The 18,038-nt window shown below is 42.0% G+C and overlaps 1 protein-coding gene across 4 annotated transcripts in view; it reads right to left on the bottom strand.

Moving 5' to 3' along the window:
• The window catches only part of CDON (cell adhesion associated, oncogene regulated), a 105,225-nt gene extending 89,286 nt beyond the window's left edge, over positions 1–15,939 (bottom strand). The window contains exon 1 of one of the 4 annotated variants that reach the window (XM_053900290.1): positions 15,919–15,939. The gene's annotated coding sequence lies outside the window, so the exon portion shown is untranslated. Of the gene's footprint in view, positions 1–11,490; positions 11,711–15,092; positions 15,364–15,586; positions 15,706–15,918 lie in introns of those variants that run through there. The other 3 variants (XM_053900289.1, XM_053900284.1, XM_053900285.1) reach the window with 3 other exon arrangements.
• Between the last annotated feature and the right edge of the window lie 2,099 nt (positions 15,940–18,038).

Raw genomic sequence — 18,038 nt, 5'->3', positions numbered from 1 at the left:
TATAATCAATTCCAGCTTATTCCCCCATTTGTGGCTCCCCAGAGTTTAATCCCCACTCATCTGATTCTGATTCCACAGTTTCTAATTCACTGTGTCACCATAATACCCCCTTTTGTGGATATGAGCCCATCTCACCGATATCAATCATAACAATCAGAGCAGCAACACTCGCCCTCGAGAACCATCTACCTGATCACATGAACACTAAAATGAGATGGCCAAGAGCCTGATGAGCTATCATTCAGTCCCATTATACAGGTGAAGAAACCAAAGCACAGGGAGGTCATGTCACTAGACTGTAGTGCAAGCTGGCTTTGACCCCAGGTACTCACTCTCTAGAGCTTACCCTCATCCAAACCCCTATGATACGATGTCTAAAAATTCCCGGAATTTTACAGAAAACTAATTCATTCTCAATTCAACTGTTCCATTAATGGAAATTCCACATGCTAAGTTTACCTAAAACAAATTGTGGGGTTGGGGGAGCTGTCCGCCAGTCCTTAGTAGCCCACCATCTACTAAGCCGCATATGAATGATAAAAACAACCAATTCTCTTCATTAGCTGAGCTAAGCACCCTACATAGAATAATGATGTAAAGCGTGGCAAGAACTATTCAGCACATTCCAGTCACACCTAGTATCAGTCTGTTGGGAAAGAAACAAATAATGCAGCAAAGAAATGAGTCACAACACCCCACAGCCCAAATATGCTCTAACAATTGTCCAAATCATTTTCATACCCTTAGAGAGCAAGGGGTTGAAAAATTAAAATTAAGGCTGAAGACTTTCCAAATAATTCAATTTCACAAGAGAACAAAGAAGAAAATTATAGGTTAAAACTTCCACTGTACTAAAGAACATCAAAGAAACATCAAAGAAAACCATTATTTAAAAGATGTTAAAAATATCAGGCAGGAACCCTAATATTTTAAGAATTTAATCACGTAAAAGCCAAATTAACCTGCTGACATAAAAGTATTATTTTAAAGCCATTTAACCATTACCTAAAACGACATACAAATTAATACATATTAATCACTGTACACAAAACAACATTATAGGCTTGGCTTATACTGGGCAATTAGAGATCTGAACAAGTATTCATTCTTGTTCAGTTTTTCTTCTTTCAAAAAAAAAAAAAAAAAGACTTACAGACAAGCCTCATCAATCATTAAGAGGGCCTGGTTCTGGTATTATATGAGCTCTGTCAACTTTAATCAAATTGCTTGCCAGATCGTAGATAAGTAATGACTTGCTTAGGTTAAGCAAGGCCAGAGTTTTCCTTCTGTAGTATATACATCTCCAGAGTGAAAATAAACAGCCTCACACCTCTTACTGGAAGCTGGTCTCTGTTGCTATCACAACTCACTCTTCACTCCAATGAAGGAGGAGCAAAATTTGCCTTTAAGAATGTCTATTTTTCTTTCTTCTCGATCTTGTCATCAAAACCATTTTTAAACTATTTCATTAAACAGTTAACGACTGGCTTGATTTTCACCAAAATAATACAAATTAGCTGTCATTAAATGCTTTAGCGTTAGCATTTGTTTTAGCCAACCTTATACAGCGACACAAAACGAAAGAGAAGTTAACAACTGGTCAAAGCAACATTAAAAGGATCACGTAAAACTGCAAAGTTTGAGGGGTGCCTCGGTGGTTCAGTTGGTTGAGTGTCCCGGCTTCAGCTCAGGTCATGATCTTGAAGTTTGTGAGTTCGAGCCCACGTCAGGCTCTGTGCTGACAGCTCAGAGCCTGGAGCCTGCTTCCGATTCTGTGTCTGCCCTTCCCCTGCTCATGCTCGGTCTCTCAATAATAAATAAACGTTAAAAATAAAATTAAAAAAATAAAATTAAAAAAAACTGCAAAGCCTGAATTCATTTTCTAACAAATCTAAGAAATGAAAAACCAAATTATGTCTTGATAATCATCCGTCATGTTTTGGATACAGGGGTATCATGGAACAACCATTAAGAGAAAAGAACATCTCAATGTAGATTTGACGTTCATTCCACAAAGACACAAATGTAAAATGAGATTTACTTCTAAAAAGCTCCTTTGCGGGGCGCCTGGGTGGCTCAGTGGGTTAAGCGGCTGACTTCGGCTCAGGTCATGATCTCGCGGTCCGTGAGTTCGAGCCCCACGTCGGGCTCTGTGCTGACAGCTCAGAGCCTGGAGCCTGTTTCAGATTCTGTGTCTCCCTCTCTCTGACCCTCCCCCGTTCATGCTCTGTCTCTCCCTGTCTCAAAAATAAATAAAACGTTAAAAAAAAAAATTAAAAAAAAAAAAAAAGCTCCTTTGCTATTTTCCTGATTTTACATAGAATTGGAAAGGGCTTCCAAACTTCATTTCAGCTGGGACATTCTGTTAGAGAAATTTCCAAGCGCCTGCTTTAAAGAAATGTGCGGGGCGCCTGGGTGGCTCAGTCGGTTGGGCGTCCGACTTCGGCTCAGGTCACGATCTCACGGTCTGTGAGTTCGAGCCCCGCGTCGGGCTCTGGGCTGATGGCTCAGAGCCTGGAGCCTGCTTCCCATTCTGTGTCTCCCTCTCTCTCTGCCCCTCCCCCGTTCATGCTGTGTCTCCCTCTGTCTCAAAAATAAATAAAACGTTAAAAAAAAAAATTTAAAAAAAAATAATAAAATAAATAAATAAATAAAGAAATGTGCTAGAAAGCAAGGATCCCTGTGGCTAGAAATAAAAATAAAGTAACCTCTGTAGAGGAAAGAGTTCAAAACTACAAGACACCAGGGAATCAATTTTATCTTAGGCAAAATTCACTTCCATATCTTCCGTGAAGTCAACAGAATCCAGAATGCAGAGTCTGTGGTTTAGAAATGTCAAAGAAATGTCAAAGAGAAAACAAAACAAAACAAAACGTAGAAGTATTTTATTCTCTTCCTAAGCACAGACAAATGTGCAATTATAATCTAATTTAAGCTTTAGAAGAATGACTACAGTTTCAAAGAACCTCCTTTCCCAGCATTAGAGAGATGTTAAAGACCTAACTTTCAACTACATGAAAACTCTCATAAACACGATCCTAATGCTCAATCACGTATTGTCCTCATGGTTTCCACTCTCATGACAATTTTACTGTTTCATACATTTAAGCAGAAAAACAAACACACACCGCCATCAGAAAGAGGAGATCATTCTGCGTCTGGAATAAAAAGAACCGCAAGGCAGGAGTCGTCATCGCTGGAACACTTCACAAGGCGCTAAGTGAGCAAGGCGGGTGATGTGGTTCTCCACTGCAACCCCACACAGGACAGCACTTCCCTTTCCCAGGCTGCAGCACACCAGACAGACAAGAGTCCTGGTCTGCAAAAGCAATACAGTCACTCCTTCGTCACCTGTTGTTAAACTGCCAGAGTTTACATCCGCTCCAGGTAAATCAGATACAGAAGAGGTTAGCATTTCTCAGTGAATTAGAAAGAACTTCCACAAAGCAAACGGGGACTTCCTTTGTGTACCAAATATCAAGCGAAAGGATTTTTTTTTATCCAGAAAACTCGCATTTCACATGAAGGAGGCGGGAGGCGGGGGTGGTAGGAAGCCTGCATTGCAGAAAGATAAAACCGAAAACTCAGTTTCTCTTTCTTGGTTGTTGAAGGGCCATGGGAGTTCGATAGGGGGTGCCTGCTGATTTGATTCCACGACCAGCTGACATCTGTGACCACAACTAATTAAGTATTCTGTATGTATGCGCAGCCAGCTAAGAAAACACTGAATCTGATCTTTGTCCTGCAGGGTTAATCATTTCCTCATCTTTTTTCCCTGATAATCTCCTATCTCAAAGAGAAATCCCAAAATAAGTAAAACACTGACAATTTCTCTTTAAAACGATTTGTTATTTTCCCGCGGAATGGGATACAGCCAGGGCTTGGAAGGTTCACATTTAGAAACCCACTTTGGGAGCTGGCTACAAGACCCCTACTGACAACAGTAAGATGTATGTAGTCAAATCCCTGGGCTAAAATTTATTTGATGCCACAAAATGCTGATATCAATCTCTGCACGAGCTGCATTGTATGATTAAAAACCCCACTGTGGCTGCTGTCATAGTAACAAATGTGAAATTACTTTAAGACCTAACCACTACGACAATAGCTCTTTTAAAATGCATCCTCAAACACAAAAGAGAAATAACAAATAATGACAACTGTGTTTGCTAGCCTAATAGGAGACCACAGTTAACAACCCATCTTATAATGACTCAAATTGGTTTTTGTTAGCCACGGGATTTAAAAACCTTAGCTCCAAAATGTAAGAAGTGTAAGAAGAAAATTATGTGAAAGACCTATATAGGTCTACAGTCAAAGCCCAACTCAAACACAAAATAATCTAAAACATGATCAGTAGAGATTGAAATTAGAAATTCAAGGTAGAGTTCTGATGTGTTTTAATCTCAAAATGGATTTGACCATAAATAAAGAAAATATGCCTAATCATCAATAAATAGAAATCAAACAAACGGATAAAGAGATCAGAACCATCCTAATCAGATTATAATAGGACTTGGAAATACATCTTAAGCAGAAATATCTATTTAGAATACAGTTTGAAATATACTTTACCCCATCAGAACTATAGAGTCCTTACTATAAAACTAAACTTGTAATTCCACTTTGGATGAACATCCAAGATTTGATGAAAGAAATAAAATGAGCTTTTTTGTTTGTTTGTTTGTTTTTTTTTTTTTTAAACTATCTTTTCACATCTCTACTGACATCAACTTAGTTTTTTTTTTTTTTTTTTTTAACGTTTATTTATTTTTGAGACAGAGAGAGACAGAGCATGAACGGGGGAGGGTCAGAGAGAGGGAGACACAGAATCTGAAACAGGCTCCAGGCTCTGAGCTGTCCGCACAGAGCCCGACGCGGGGCTCGAACTCACGGACCGTGAGATCATGACCTGAGCCCAAGTCAGCCGCTTAACCGACTGAGCCATCCAGGCGCCCCTAAAATGAGCTTGTTTAAAAAGGTGATCACAGTAAGACGAACCCACAAAGTAAATCATGGACAGAATGGAATAGTTAGACTTTAGTATGGTTCTGTTCAGGAGTTTAACAATCTATCAAGAACAATAAAAGTATCTTCTCAGTATTGAGTGGTCCCAGGATCTACTGACCTGCTATTCAGATGCCTGGACACAAAACTGAAATCCTGGTATATGAGGGGTCGCTAGGTCATGGTAACAATCCAAAAATCTAATTTCACAACGAGAGTGAACAGGGGAAAACGGGCGGGAGGAAACACTATACTCAATCAAATTGAATTGACTGGCAACACGATGTTATTTTACCAGTGTTTATAAAAAGAATTAAATGGCACCTTTTCTACAAAACTGTACTGTCGCATTTGTAATCACACCCAGACATTTACCCTCACGTGACTATTTTCATAAGCCAATTGTCAGGTTTTGTCAAGACATCGTGAGCTATATAATATCAAGCCAAATAATGAAGTTTAACTCCACTTTATGGATGAGGGTTCCTCATACCCACCCCTCCTACTCTCCTAGTCACCAAACTGAGAGGAACAGTTTAAATTATTGAAACAGAGGTGAATGATAAACAGCATGGCCGTTTCAACTGAAACTATGTTCACTCCCTAATTCTTCTTGCCTGTTACTCACTGTGTTGTTATTTTGCTATACACACACCCTGAGGCCAAAACCATGAAAATAAGCCAAAATAAATGGACAAGAAAAATGTCTTCTCCCTAGCTTACGATGCTATTTTTGTTTTTATTGGAATAAAAGAGGCTGCCAAGTTCTGATGTCACTACAGTAATTTCATGGCCTGATAAAGTAGTATTTTATCCATTAAACATCTGTCCCCCTTGCCAAATTTACCTCCAAGCAGGCCGTGTGTACAATTACTCATTAAGCCAATAACTGCCAGGCATTTCCCTGGCAAGAGACAGAAGCCAGAATTGCACTTTTTAGTACCTATATATCCGAGAGAACACCTGCGATAGTGAGTATTTTAAAACCAGACAAAACTTGGTATCACCTCTCCAGACACCAAATGTTGCACAGAAGAAAAATACACATTTTAAATATATATAATCGTTTTAAAAATTCATCCATTTAAATTTTTTAACACTAAAAAATTCAAAAATTGAAAAAAAAAACTGTTAAAATATCATGCAAACATTCCAATAATGAGACATTTAACTTTTTTTTTTTTCTTTGTCTAAAGCGTTCTTTAATCTTCATTATTTGAAGCTGTGGTCTACCTGAATTTGACATGAAGAATCAGACTTTAACTGGATTTTTTTTTAACTTTTTTAATGTTTATTTATTCTTGAGAAAGAGAGAGAGAGAGGCAGAGAGACAGAGTGCAAGTGGGGGAGAGGGGCAGAGAGAGAGGGAGACACTAATCCGAAGCAGGCTCCAGGCTCTGAGCTGGCAGCACAGAGTTCGACGCGGGGCTCGAACCCATGAACCGTGAGATCGTGACCTGAGCTGAACCGACTGAGCCGCCCAGGCACCACTTTCACTGGATTTTTAAAAGCAGACTGTATGTTGAAATCACACATGGGTCTAGAGAGGACAGTTTAGCATCTTGCTACTCAGTAGGGTCCAGGCAACATCATCAACACCATTTGGAAACTCGCTACAAAGGGAGAATCTTGGGATTCACCCCGGACTCATTAAATCATTTTAAACAGCCCCCAAGAGGGCCACCTGGGTGGCTGTCAGTTAAGCAACTGAGTTTGGCTCAGGTCATCATCTCGGGGTCCGTGAGTTCAAGCCCCAAGTTGGGCTCTGTGCTGACAGCTCAGAGCCTGGAGCCTGCTTCAGATTCTGCGTCTCCCTCGCTCTCTGCCCCTCCCCAATTCATACTCTATCTCTCCCTCAAAAATAATAAATAAGCATTTAAAAAAAATTAAAAGAAAAAAAAAAAAACAGCCCCCAAGAAATCCAAAAGCACAGTGACACTTCAGAAGCACTGTGGTTAACACTCGGATACATTCAGCCATTTGGGTATATAGTACTCGTTAGGCATAGTGCGAGTAAGGGGGTGAGAGGGATGATCACACATAGAGGGGACAGCACATCATCTGTCCTTAAGGAGAAAGACGAGGATGAGCAGACATGTAAACAATGATGATACAGTATCAGGCAAAGGAGAGACAGAGTTCCCAGCCTGCAAGACAGAAAGCAAGGGACATTCAAGTGATTCAAAGTAGCTACAGACGACAGCAGCATCCAGTAGGTAGAGCACCTGTACACCCCACTGAAGACCTGGGCCTTAAGAAGTGAGCGATTCAGGGTCTCCGGAGAAATCGATTTTAAGGAGAGCAGTCACATGATCGGCTTTATGTTTTAGCAAGATTGCTACTCTGGTAACACGGAGAAAAATGGATGATTTGGAGTGGGGGCAAAACCCCCACTGGAGATAGGGAGGCGACCCAGAAGCAGTTTCAGCAGAAGACCAAAAGTTGGGTTTTTTGGTCACACATTCGAAATCTCCTCTCACCCCTCTCCCATTTTGGAAAGGCGGCTGGAGGGGTAAAAGGTAATGGTAACAGAGCAGACCTGCTTATAGGTTACAGGGAGGCAACGGAGGGTTTATTTATATATGTGCATGAACACAAAATAGTAAAAGCTCAGTAAACTCAGTATACTATACTTTTCTGCTTACAAAATAAAGATTATTTCAGTGATTCAGGATTCTACATTACCTTCAGCCATTGTTAAGTATCAATTATTAACACGAGTTAACATATATTTACAGATACAAGATATGTACATGGTTAGATTAAGTAACTATGGGCCTCAGAAAATATCCCAGATATAGTTTTTTCGCTTGGGTAAGTCACTTTCTCCCCCCAGGATGAGTGATTTCTCTCCCTCGAAATTCAAGTACAGAAAAGTAGGGTGGAGGAGAGAAGGCAGAGAGAGAAGATGTATATTTATTCATTTTTACAGTACACCTGTTGTAAGAGTGAAGAAATACACCTGGGCCAGCAGATGGCCTCAAGAAACTTCTCAGATGTGTACCTACATCAAGAGGGAGCAAATACTATACTTGGAAAGTATTATCACTGCTGATGCTGGCCACATAGAATACTGGGAAGTTTCTATTTTCTCTTTATGTAAGAAAGACAGAAAAGAGTAGCTGACATTTAGTTGTTAGTGATATAAACGAAGAATTACATTTAAAGTGAACAAAGCCAGCAAGCTGAGGCAGTCCTCAACTTTAAACTCGTGTTGGTTTGAGAAAATGTATGGACACAGCGGCTGTTTGGACATTTTTGACACATTTTTCTCCCTCCAAAATCATGCATGTATTGGTTATGTAGAATCACTACGTAGTAAAAGCCCATTTCATGGAGTCTCACTACTGCAAGGCTCTCAGAGGTCGTGTAGGTCAATCTCTCACCCAAGGAAGAGATCCCTTCCCCAGTGTCTTTAGCAAATGTCCAGTCATCAGGGTCTCGTGTCCCCTCAAAAGAGCATTCTCTATCATGAGGCAGCTCTATTTGACAAACAGTTCTCCATTCTTTTGAAACAAAATCTGCATCTTTTGAGTACCCCATACAGGGCAGAAGATGAATCATTTATCACTATTTCAACCCCCATCCCCTCGAAATCTGGGCCACCCGGGGTCTGATTTAAGAAGGAAAGGGGGTCAGCTTGCCCCTCTGGGATCCGGGGGAAGCCATCCGTGCACGTGGCTGTATGCCAAGAACGACCTTGCGTCAAGGACTATGAAGCAATAAGACTTAATGAAATTACAAAAGCTGAAGAATACAATGTCTCCTAAGGAGAAAAGTGGCTTGTGTTCCAGCAGGACACCCAGAAAATCCTTCATCAACATTTCCAAGGACAGAAATATAATAAACCATTTACCTCAACCACAACCCCCTCAAAAGGAACAAACAAACAAACAAAGAACCTTCTAATTCATCAACATCATCTTGCATTCTTGTTTCACTGTTTGTTGAAATAAATTTTATTTAGCACATCAGGTTAGTAGCCAAAAGTCTTCTTCTTGAAGCAAGCAGCCCTGTTCCTCAAAATTTTTCTGTAGCATCACATCCTACTCCACTTTCTTCCATTTTTGGTGTATTTTTGTTTTCAAAAGAATATTACGTTATTTTGTTTTCTTCTAAGACTCTCATGCTAGTGCTAGCTGGTGCTCTCTTCTGTACGTGTCTAAGTATTGATTATGGCATTAAATCCTAAGCACGAAAAGATATAAGCTACCTTAGATGATCCTTCTTCTCTGTTTTGGGGCACTCTTCCTTCCCTTCTAAACACACACACACACAGAAGGACAGTTAACAACAGGTTTGGTTTATGTAATTATGACTGAGAGCAACTATTCAACCCCATTTTAATATTTATGTACAAAAATAAGGTCATGGTAAATTTTCAAGCTAGCCACTAGGATCCGATTTTCAAATAATGTGAGAAGAAGTGTCCTTTTCTTTTTTCCCAGTGACCACATATCCAATGTGCCGATAAAATGAACTACTACCAATTTCAAAACACACAAAAACTTTAAGTAACAATTTAAAAAGCACAAATTACTACCATACACAATAACATGGATGAATCTCACAGACCTTATGAGCAGTGCAAGAAACCACATACAAAAGAGTACATGCCATAGGAATCCACTTTTACGAGTATAGCTGGAGAACAGGCAAAACTAATCTATGGTCAGATGAGGCGCAACAGTGGCTGCCTGATGGGGGTGGCAGGGTTGTCTGGGAAGGGGCACCAGGAGAACTTCCAGGTGAAAGAAATATTCTAGATCTTGATCTGGGTAATAGTTGCCACCCATATGTGCATATGTAAAACTTCATCCAGCTGTGCACTTAGTGTACATTAACTGCACGCTCATGTGCATTTTTATATTACACAATCAACTAGGGAAAATGCAACATTGTTTCCAAGCACCTTTCAGTTCAACTGCAAAATTAAGAGCACATTACATCTATAGCTCTTGCATGTACCCATACGATTACTAACTTCTGAGAATTCCTTACTATGTTAGTCCTTAAACCAACTCTGGATCAGAGTAATATGTACAGAAGGAGTTAAGTAAAAGTAATAGGAGCTAACACTCACGTGTTACAGTTTTAGCATATTCCAAGCGATTTACTTTCATTATCCCATGTAATCCCCACAACCGTGGTAAGAGATACTATTGTTATCCCCATTTTACAGATGAGGAAACCAAGACTTCAGTCAAGCTCACTTCCCCAAATAAAAAAAGGTGAGCGAGTATCTAACAAGAATAGGTAGCTGAAAAGCAAGCTTTGTAGATCAACTTTTGAAGGCTGTTTGTAGCAGGGTAATATAAAAATAAAGTCAACCACACAGTTCCAAGCAACAAAACGGTAAGCAGAATATTTCTACGCTCAGTCATATAACCTGTATATTTCTTTACCCTCTGACGTAAGATACAAGGAACTTCACTGTCCCTTAATCCTATGATTGAAAGGCACATCATTCTGGCTCTCAAGAACTGAAGTCCCGATTCACATTCCGACCAATATTCGGCAGAACAAAATGTGCTTTAGGGGTAGTTTTTTATGATCTCTGGCCATCAAAATATATCACACAGCAAAAGCCACTAAAAACCTGTGAACCAAGACTGGCACAATGCTAACTTGCAGTGTCGACCCCAATGCATGCAAGGGTCCTTTCAATTTGGTCGTGCTAGGATTAAGGTGAGAAAAAATTAAACACAGTCTCTAAAAGGCTTCTTTATTTTCCCAACACTCAGTATTGTGAGAATTTGGGAGAAGACTACATGGTAATAGGATGGAGAGAACGGTGACACACAACAGGATTATAATCAGGAACAAAATATATCAAATTGCCCAGCAAATACACTACTGAGTTCTGCATCAGTGGAAAACTAGCACCAGAATTCAAATTCATTTTTAACTCTTCTTGGAATATGGAAATTGATTAATGATACTACCCAAGATTCAGAACTGCCCTTCCTGGAAAAGTACACAAGAAACAAACTGGGCAAATATCCTGAAAAATGTTTGTATCCAAAAATTATTTGGGGCAGCTGCGGGGGCGGGTGGCTGGGGAGGAGGACCCACTCATGTTTCTCAAAAATTTTGCTCCAAAGACTTTATAGAATGTTTTTGGTAGATATATTTTCATTTACTTGTGGCTGCAAGCAAAGTCTGCAAAGCAATGCCTTAAAAAATACTAAAGATCAGACCTCTCAATAAGACACCAGGAAAGAGACATATACCCTAAATGAATTTAAATCCTTCAATAATGTAACAAGAATGCAATGAAATCGTATAAAAACAAAAGAGAAAAGTGAAATATGCCTATTCAAACAAGCATTTCATCTCTGCAAAGCAATGTGCTTCACATAAAAGTCTGATTTTGCCCTCAGTTTAAAAAGTTATTAGAACAATACATCAGCCCTTACCAGCAAGACCAAACTGTAACACAATCTTATATATTTATCAAAAGATCATTCAGAGAAAACTTACCAACTCTTCAACGTGTAGACGCTTGTGCTTCAGAGGGAGAGCAGAGAAGTGACTTTTTGTACTTAACAGTGGCGTTCAGTTCAGTGCTAAAAACACATCACCACAGTCCTGCTCGTAAGAGAGTCCTGACTAGCAATCTGCCTTCGGGTTGGGCTGTTTTCTCTTATAAGATAAGCTGTTAAGTCATGCCTTGATTTTAGATCTGCTAACATATGGAGTCTTCTAATGTAGCCTCTCTCCACCCCCTCCTTCCACCGCCCCATCACCACTCAGCTCCAATCCCTCTACACACACACACACACACACACACACACACACACACACACACACACACACACACAAAAGGCACTGCAGGGCAGAAATTCCTCAGGTGCTCGCTAATGTTATTCCCAGGGTCTTGGAGCCGCTTCGGGGATCAAGAGATCTCATAGCCCCTGCTGGGGTAAGGAGCAGCGAGTCTGTTCCATTTAATCAAATACAGAATGAATTTTCAGCTCTATTCACTAGCTTGTCTCCAGGGCTCTCAAAAGGCACCAGGCAGCTAGAATCACACACATGTGGCTCTTTTAGGCAAGTATAATTAGTTTGATTTTAAAAAGCCACATTAATAATATCACCTCAGGACCATTATTCAGGGGACAGATGACAATGATACTGTATGTTTTAAGCCTGACAATGGGGGAAAGAGCACAAACAATGACGGAAAACTTGAAGGATTAAAAAAAAAAAAACCAACAAACCAGTTTTTCACTTAATTGTAATCCAATATTTTTAAAGTGACATTAAGTATATTCCATATACCATCTTTGAAGTTTAATTGAGAAGAATCAAAGCCCTCCTTGTCAGCCTCTTAAAAGTAAATTAATACCATATACACGACAAAAATGTATAAGTGAAATGTTTATAAATAAATAGGATATTTACATACAATATAAAATCCTGAATAAAAACAATAAAACATTACCTAATCCAATTAACAAAACTTCTTGGGAAAAAAAAAAAGCACTAACTGAAAATCACCATAAAATCAAGTCTTCAAAGCAATCTATTTAGCAACCAGACTCCAAATTCTCTTTCTAATCTAATTAGTTCCTATTAAGTAGTAAGACCATATATCTTAAAGAAAGACTACCTTGGAGACAACTCCTCTGCTCTTGTGATGTGTTGTCTTATTTTTCCTTCTGCAAAGTACAAATGCTAATTACAAGGCCATAGCTAATGTAATTACATGTTATAAACAACCAATTTTTCAATTAGTTATTTTTAAGTTCCTATCCCAGTCTAATTTCCCTAAGATAATGTTTAATTCCTGAAATCATTTTCCCAGGATACACTTGGACACAATCACCAGTTTTTAGTCTAAGTTTTTGCAAAAGAAACCTTCCTAGAGAAGAAAACTTTTTTTTTTTTTTTTTTTTTTTCAACGTTTTTTATTTATTTTTGGACAGAGAGAGACAGAGCATGAACGGGGGAGGGGCAGAGAGAGAGGGAGACACAGAATCGGAAACAGGCTCCAGGCTCCGAGCCATCAGCCCAGAGCCTGACGCGGGGCTCGAACTCACGGACCGCGAGATCGTGACCTGGCTGAAGTCGGACGCTTAACCGACTGCGCCACCCAGGCGCCCCGAGAAGAAAACTTTTACTTCAACTTATATTTTGACAAACCCATAAATGAAATCGTCTAGAAAGTTATGAGAGCATAAGGGCAAAGCGGAAAAGAGAAAAGCAGAAGACCTGGTCAACAAATTTTACCTGACCGCTTTAGAGCAAAGCCCTATGACAAAAGTTTCCACACAAAGCCTCCATCGATATATACCTTGCTGACAGGGGGCAGGGGAATCCTATCTTGAAGTGAACTTAATTCCTTACTTGCAAAGAAGGCAAAGGATAAGACTGATTTTAGAAGCCAACCTACACAAGCTAGATCAGTATGTTCCAAGTCCTAAGGGTTCTTTGTACTTCCCGGCTTGAGAGTCAGAGCTGTTTAAGTACTTTCCACAGAAGAGGAGGTTGATGAGAACCATAGCAATCAATCAAAGCATCCCAAGTGAGTTACTACACAAACAATAGCACAGCACTTCTAGTAACTGATTTTCCTGGTTGACTAAACTATTCAAACAAAGACAGATTTCCAAATACTATATCCGAGTTTTTGCATGAAAGTTAAACAATATACACTTGTGTGTTTTTTATAGAAATATAAATGTTTCTGCTCTACCCACTGCCAAGCACACACCCAGGGCACGTCTTTACAAAATGAAACAGGTTTTCTCCATCCTTCTCATATAACTTAAAGTATGAGGCAGTTTATTTCAACATGTGTATAACAGAAACTACAGTATTTGGTGCCTCTCTGGGTTCCTAAGAATGCTTTCCAGTTAAGCACTAATTTAAAATTTCCAGAATTTTTTTCTTTCATCTTGTCCTAAAAAGTTGAACTACATTCCCCCTCCCATTTTCAGCTAAAATAGACTCCTTTTCAAAAAATGAGCTGTAAAATGTAATAAAATGCTTAGAATTACACTGAGAAAAAACCCATTTATTTCCCAGGTCCCCTCCCACCTTGTCCCTCTGTGACACTGCCCTTTAGGGACACCAGGTGTTAGCTGGGAGTCTGAGGGCAATGGTACCAGTGAGGCATGGAAACAGAATTGGCCTCTTTCATTTTTGCTGGCCACTGGCCTGAGAATAATCTCATGTTAGCTTTTAGTTCAACTTTCTGTTTCTCAAGGTGTTTGATTTAGGACACAGAGGCTGACTTTCTGTTATGATGTTCTCTAAATTCTAGATCTAAAGTGGAAAGCAGCCGGCCCTTAAGGCACCTGCCACCCTCTGTAGTCCTCACCAGGAAAGGCAGGCATTCTGGAGAAGAACTCCTTTTGGAGAGCCTTCCACCTGATTTGGTGGGGTTAGGGAGAACAATGAAGGCAAGGGCAAGGGAGTCTATCTATCCCCCTCAGTGATTTATTACTGAAATCCCTAGATGTGGAGAGAAAGCAACAAAGGTCTGGAAGCTGCAGACCGAGATAAATAGCGAGCTGTAATGTATTTAGCAAATGATAATGCAATCCACAGAAAGCTTTACAGAGAAGAAGGAAAAATACACTCCCTGGGGCTGGGAAGTCACTGAGCCTGGGAAGGCAAGAGAAAGATACATTGTGCAGGAAATTTCTCTTGCTTCTCCCTACACATAAATCACTGTCTCTCGCGGGGGCTCTGCGGGATGGAGGTTGAGAGAGGCGAGGGACCCCGCTCCGCTCCCTTGGGAAAACGTGCTGACGCCCCTGACTCCCGGCTACGCTGGAGCTCACCTGCCCCAGCGGATCATTGTCAAAGAGATTTAATCGTGTTACTGACACCTCACCCCGCCTCCTCCCACGAGGTGGCTCAGCGTCCCCGAGGACGCGGAACGTCGCAGCTCCCCGGTGGGCATCCGTCAGCTGCCCTCCCCAGAACCCGCACGCAGTCCGGGATCCCCACGCCTTGCGGGGCGCACCGACCTGCCCTCCCGCGGACCTCCCGCTCCCAAGCCGCGTGGCCCCCAAGCCCGGGGTCCCCGGACCACCCCTCCCTCCGATCCTGCGGCGGGCCCACCCCCGCACCTCTCAGCGGGGCAGACTCAGTCCCCGGACCTCCTGCGCGGCAGCCGGCTCCGAAAACCGCCCCCAGGTCATCCCCCGCGCGCTGGCGGCGGCTACGGTGGCGGCGGCTGCGATCCGAACGGGCCCCTCCATGCACAGAGCAGGGCAGCAGGAGGGCGCGGCGCCTCGCACGCCGGGGCGGGGACGCAGGGGCGGGCGGGCTGGCTAGCGCGGGGTCCCCGCTCTCCTCGCACCGAGCCGCGCGAGCCGGGCACCCGGGACTCAGGGGAGGGGAGCTGGGGAGGGGCGGAGCCACCGGGGCGCGTCCCCGCGGCCGCGCTCCTCTCCGCTCAGGCGCGCGGGCGCGTAACCGGCGGGCTCGGGGCCAGCGAGCAGCACGCGAGGAGCGGGAGGAGGGAACCGGGCCGCAGAGGCCGCAGCGCCCCGCCGGCCCGCGCCCTGCTGGAGGGTGCGCGCGCAGCCTGCCAGATCAGCGGCGGGGGGATGGGCCGTACCAATCTGCGGTGAGGGGGGGGGGCGCTCCGTCCAGGAGCTTCTCCTCGTCCCCTTCCTGCTTGCTCTACGGGAAAGCGTCCCCAGGAAAGTTGAGTACGGTCTCTGCTTTGGTTTAGGACAGTGAGGCTGAGCGGCCTCAGCAACTCACGGAGACTCCAAGATGCCTGCACTCACATTCCCCTCACCTTGCTTCCCCGGGAGAGGCGGCATTTCTGGCCCGTCCACAAATGGTCTCCACGCTCCCCTGTTTGCCCGCCCAGGTCCCGCCCCTCGCTCCTTTACCTAAGTTGTGTGTGGAGGCAGTGAGTCCAACCCTTCTTTTGGCTCCTACCTGGGCTCTGCCTTCGGATTCCAGCTTCCCGCCGCTTAAGGCTCCTGAGCCTTTTCAGCACTTTCTGTGCGTCCTTTCTTAAGCAGCTGCATCCCGCCGTGCATTCATATACACGCAAGCAGGTAGCAAAACTCAAGAGACTAGGAGAGGCTCAGTGTCACCTGGTGAAACTATCCTGGTCTTTGGTCCCAGAGTCTTCCCACCGCGTCCTTTGGACCTGCCTCGAGTTATTTGATCTCACTGAACTTAAGTTGTTAAACATGAAAAAGGGAAAAATAAATTCTATTTAAAGGTTGTTGTGAAGCCTAAGTATGATACTTGGTGAAAAGCACCTGACATTCACTGGGCATTTGAGAGCTGTGACTTCTATTACTAGCAGTTCTTTTTTTTTTTTTTTTTTTTAACCACTGTCATTACTTGTTAATAGTTTAACTACAAAGGAGTCTAGTGAAAGTTCAAAAACATTCAGTACTGGGATGACTGGCTGGCTCAGTTGGTAGAGTGAGTCTCTTGATCTCCAGGTTGTGGGTTTGAGCGCATGTTGCGTGGGTGTAGAGATTACTTAAAATCTTTAGGGGTGCCTAGGTGGCTCAGTCTGTCAAGCGTCCAGCTTTGGCTCAGGTCAGGATGTCATGATGGCGGTTAATGGGTTCAAGCCCTGCGCCTGGCTCTGTGCTGACAGCCCAGAGCCTGGAGCCTGCTTTTGATTCTGTGTCTCCTCTCTCTGCCCCTCCCCTACTCACACTCTGTCACTCATGCTCTCTCTCAAAAATAAACATAAAAATAAATAAATAAAACAAAATCTCTGAACACACACACACACACACACACACACACACACAACATTCAATAGTGAATTTCAGGAGAAATATGCCAGTCTCCCTTACCTTCTTACTTGAATTTCACAAAGAAATGCTTTGAAAGTGGTAGGGTTCAAACAGTTTAACTTTCTGCTTTTGCTATGTCCAAGATCTTTGTGAAAGCATTCGATCCTATGAAAGTCAGGATAGGAGGCAAAAAAGAAGCTGTGACTCTAGTTTGTGTTCCATTGTCCCATGTTTTACTTCAAGTCACAAATCGGTATGTTATTAACTTAAGGTATAGTAAATGATTTTTCATTCAGCATATAAATCTTATAAACACTGAGAGAGTTCTGTCTGAATAGAATGGAAGTCTTGCAGATTTCTTGTGACACTCGTTAAGAATCGTAGCCATCCTCCATACAGTATATAGTATATACAGTATATATATAGCCATACAGTATATAGTATAACTGTATACTATATATACTACACTACATACTATAGTACTACATACTACTACATACTACACTACATACTACACTACAGTATATAGTATAACTGTATAACTGCAGTTATACTAGAGACACTTACAGGTTCCTCTCTTGGAGCCCATATGACTCTGGGAACCCCCAATCTCACAGTGCCATTTGAATATCACTGTACCTATTATTCCTCATAATCAGGCTGAGAAATAATCATGATGATGTTTATTGATAATGATTACTTTTTCTGCCTTGTTCGTAAAGTGGAGAAATCATTTCAGATATAAAATAGTATTTCATAGGGGCATCTGGATGGCTCAGTTGGTTGACCTTCCAACTCTTGATTTCAACTCAGATTATGATCCCGGGGTCATGGGATTGACCCCCATGTCAGCTCTGTACTGACCATGGACCCTGCTTGGGATTCTCTCTCTCTCTCTCTCTCTCTCTCTTCTCTCTCTCTCTCTCTCTTTCTCAAAAAAAAAAAAAAAAGAAAGAAAGAAAGAATGAGAAATGAAAAAAGGATTTCACCAATGAATCATTTATTTGTTCAGCATTTGCTTTAAAAATGCTAAAAAAAAAAACAAAAACAAAAAAACCAAAAAACCAAAAAACCAGGGGCACCTGGGTGGCTCAGTCAGTTAAGCGTCCAGCTTGGGCTCAAGTCATGATCTTGCAGCTCATGGGTATGAGCCCTGGGTTGGGCTCTGCACTGACAGTTCAGAGCCTGCTGAGGATTCCCTGTCTCCCACTCTCAGTCTCTCTCTCTCTCTCTCTCACTCAAAATAAATTTTTAAAAAACTTAAAAATACTAAAAACAAAACAAAACAAATCA

Source organism: Panthera pardus, unplaced genomic scaffold (genome assembly GCF_024362965.1).
Source record: "Panthera pardus isolate Hobbes unplaced genomic scaffold, ASM2436296v1 HiC_scaffold_12, whole genome shotgun sequence".
Taxonomy (NCBI): Eukaryota; Metazoa; Chordata; class Mammalia; order Carnivora; family Felidae; genus Panthera; species Panthera pardus.
Note: the sequence above shows the minus strand (reverse complement) of the source record. Positions and strands in the feature narration are given on the sequence as shown.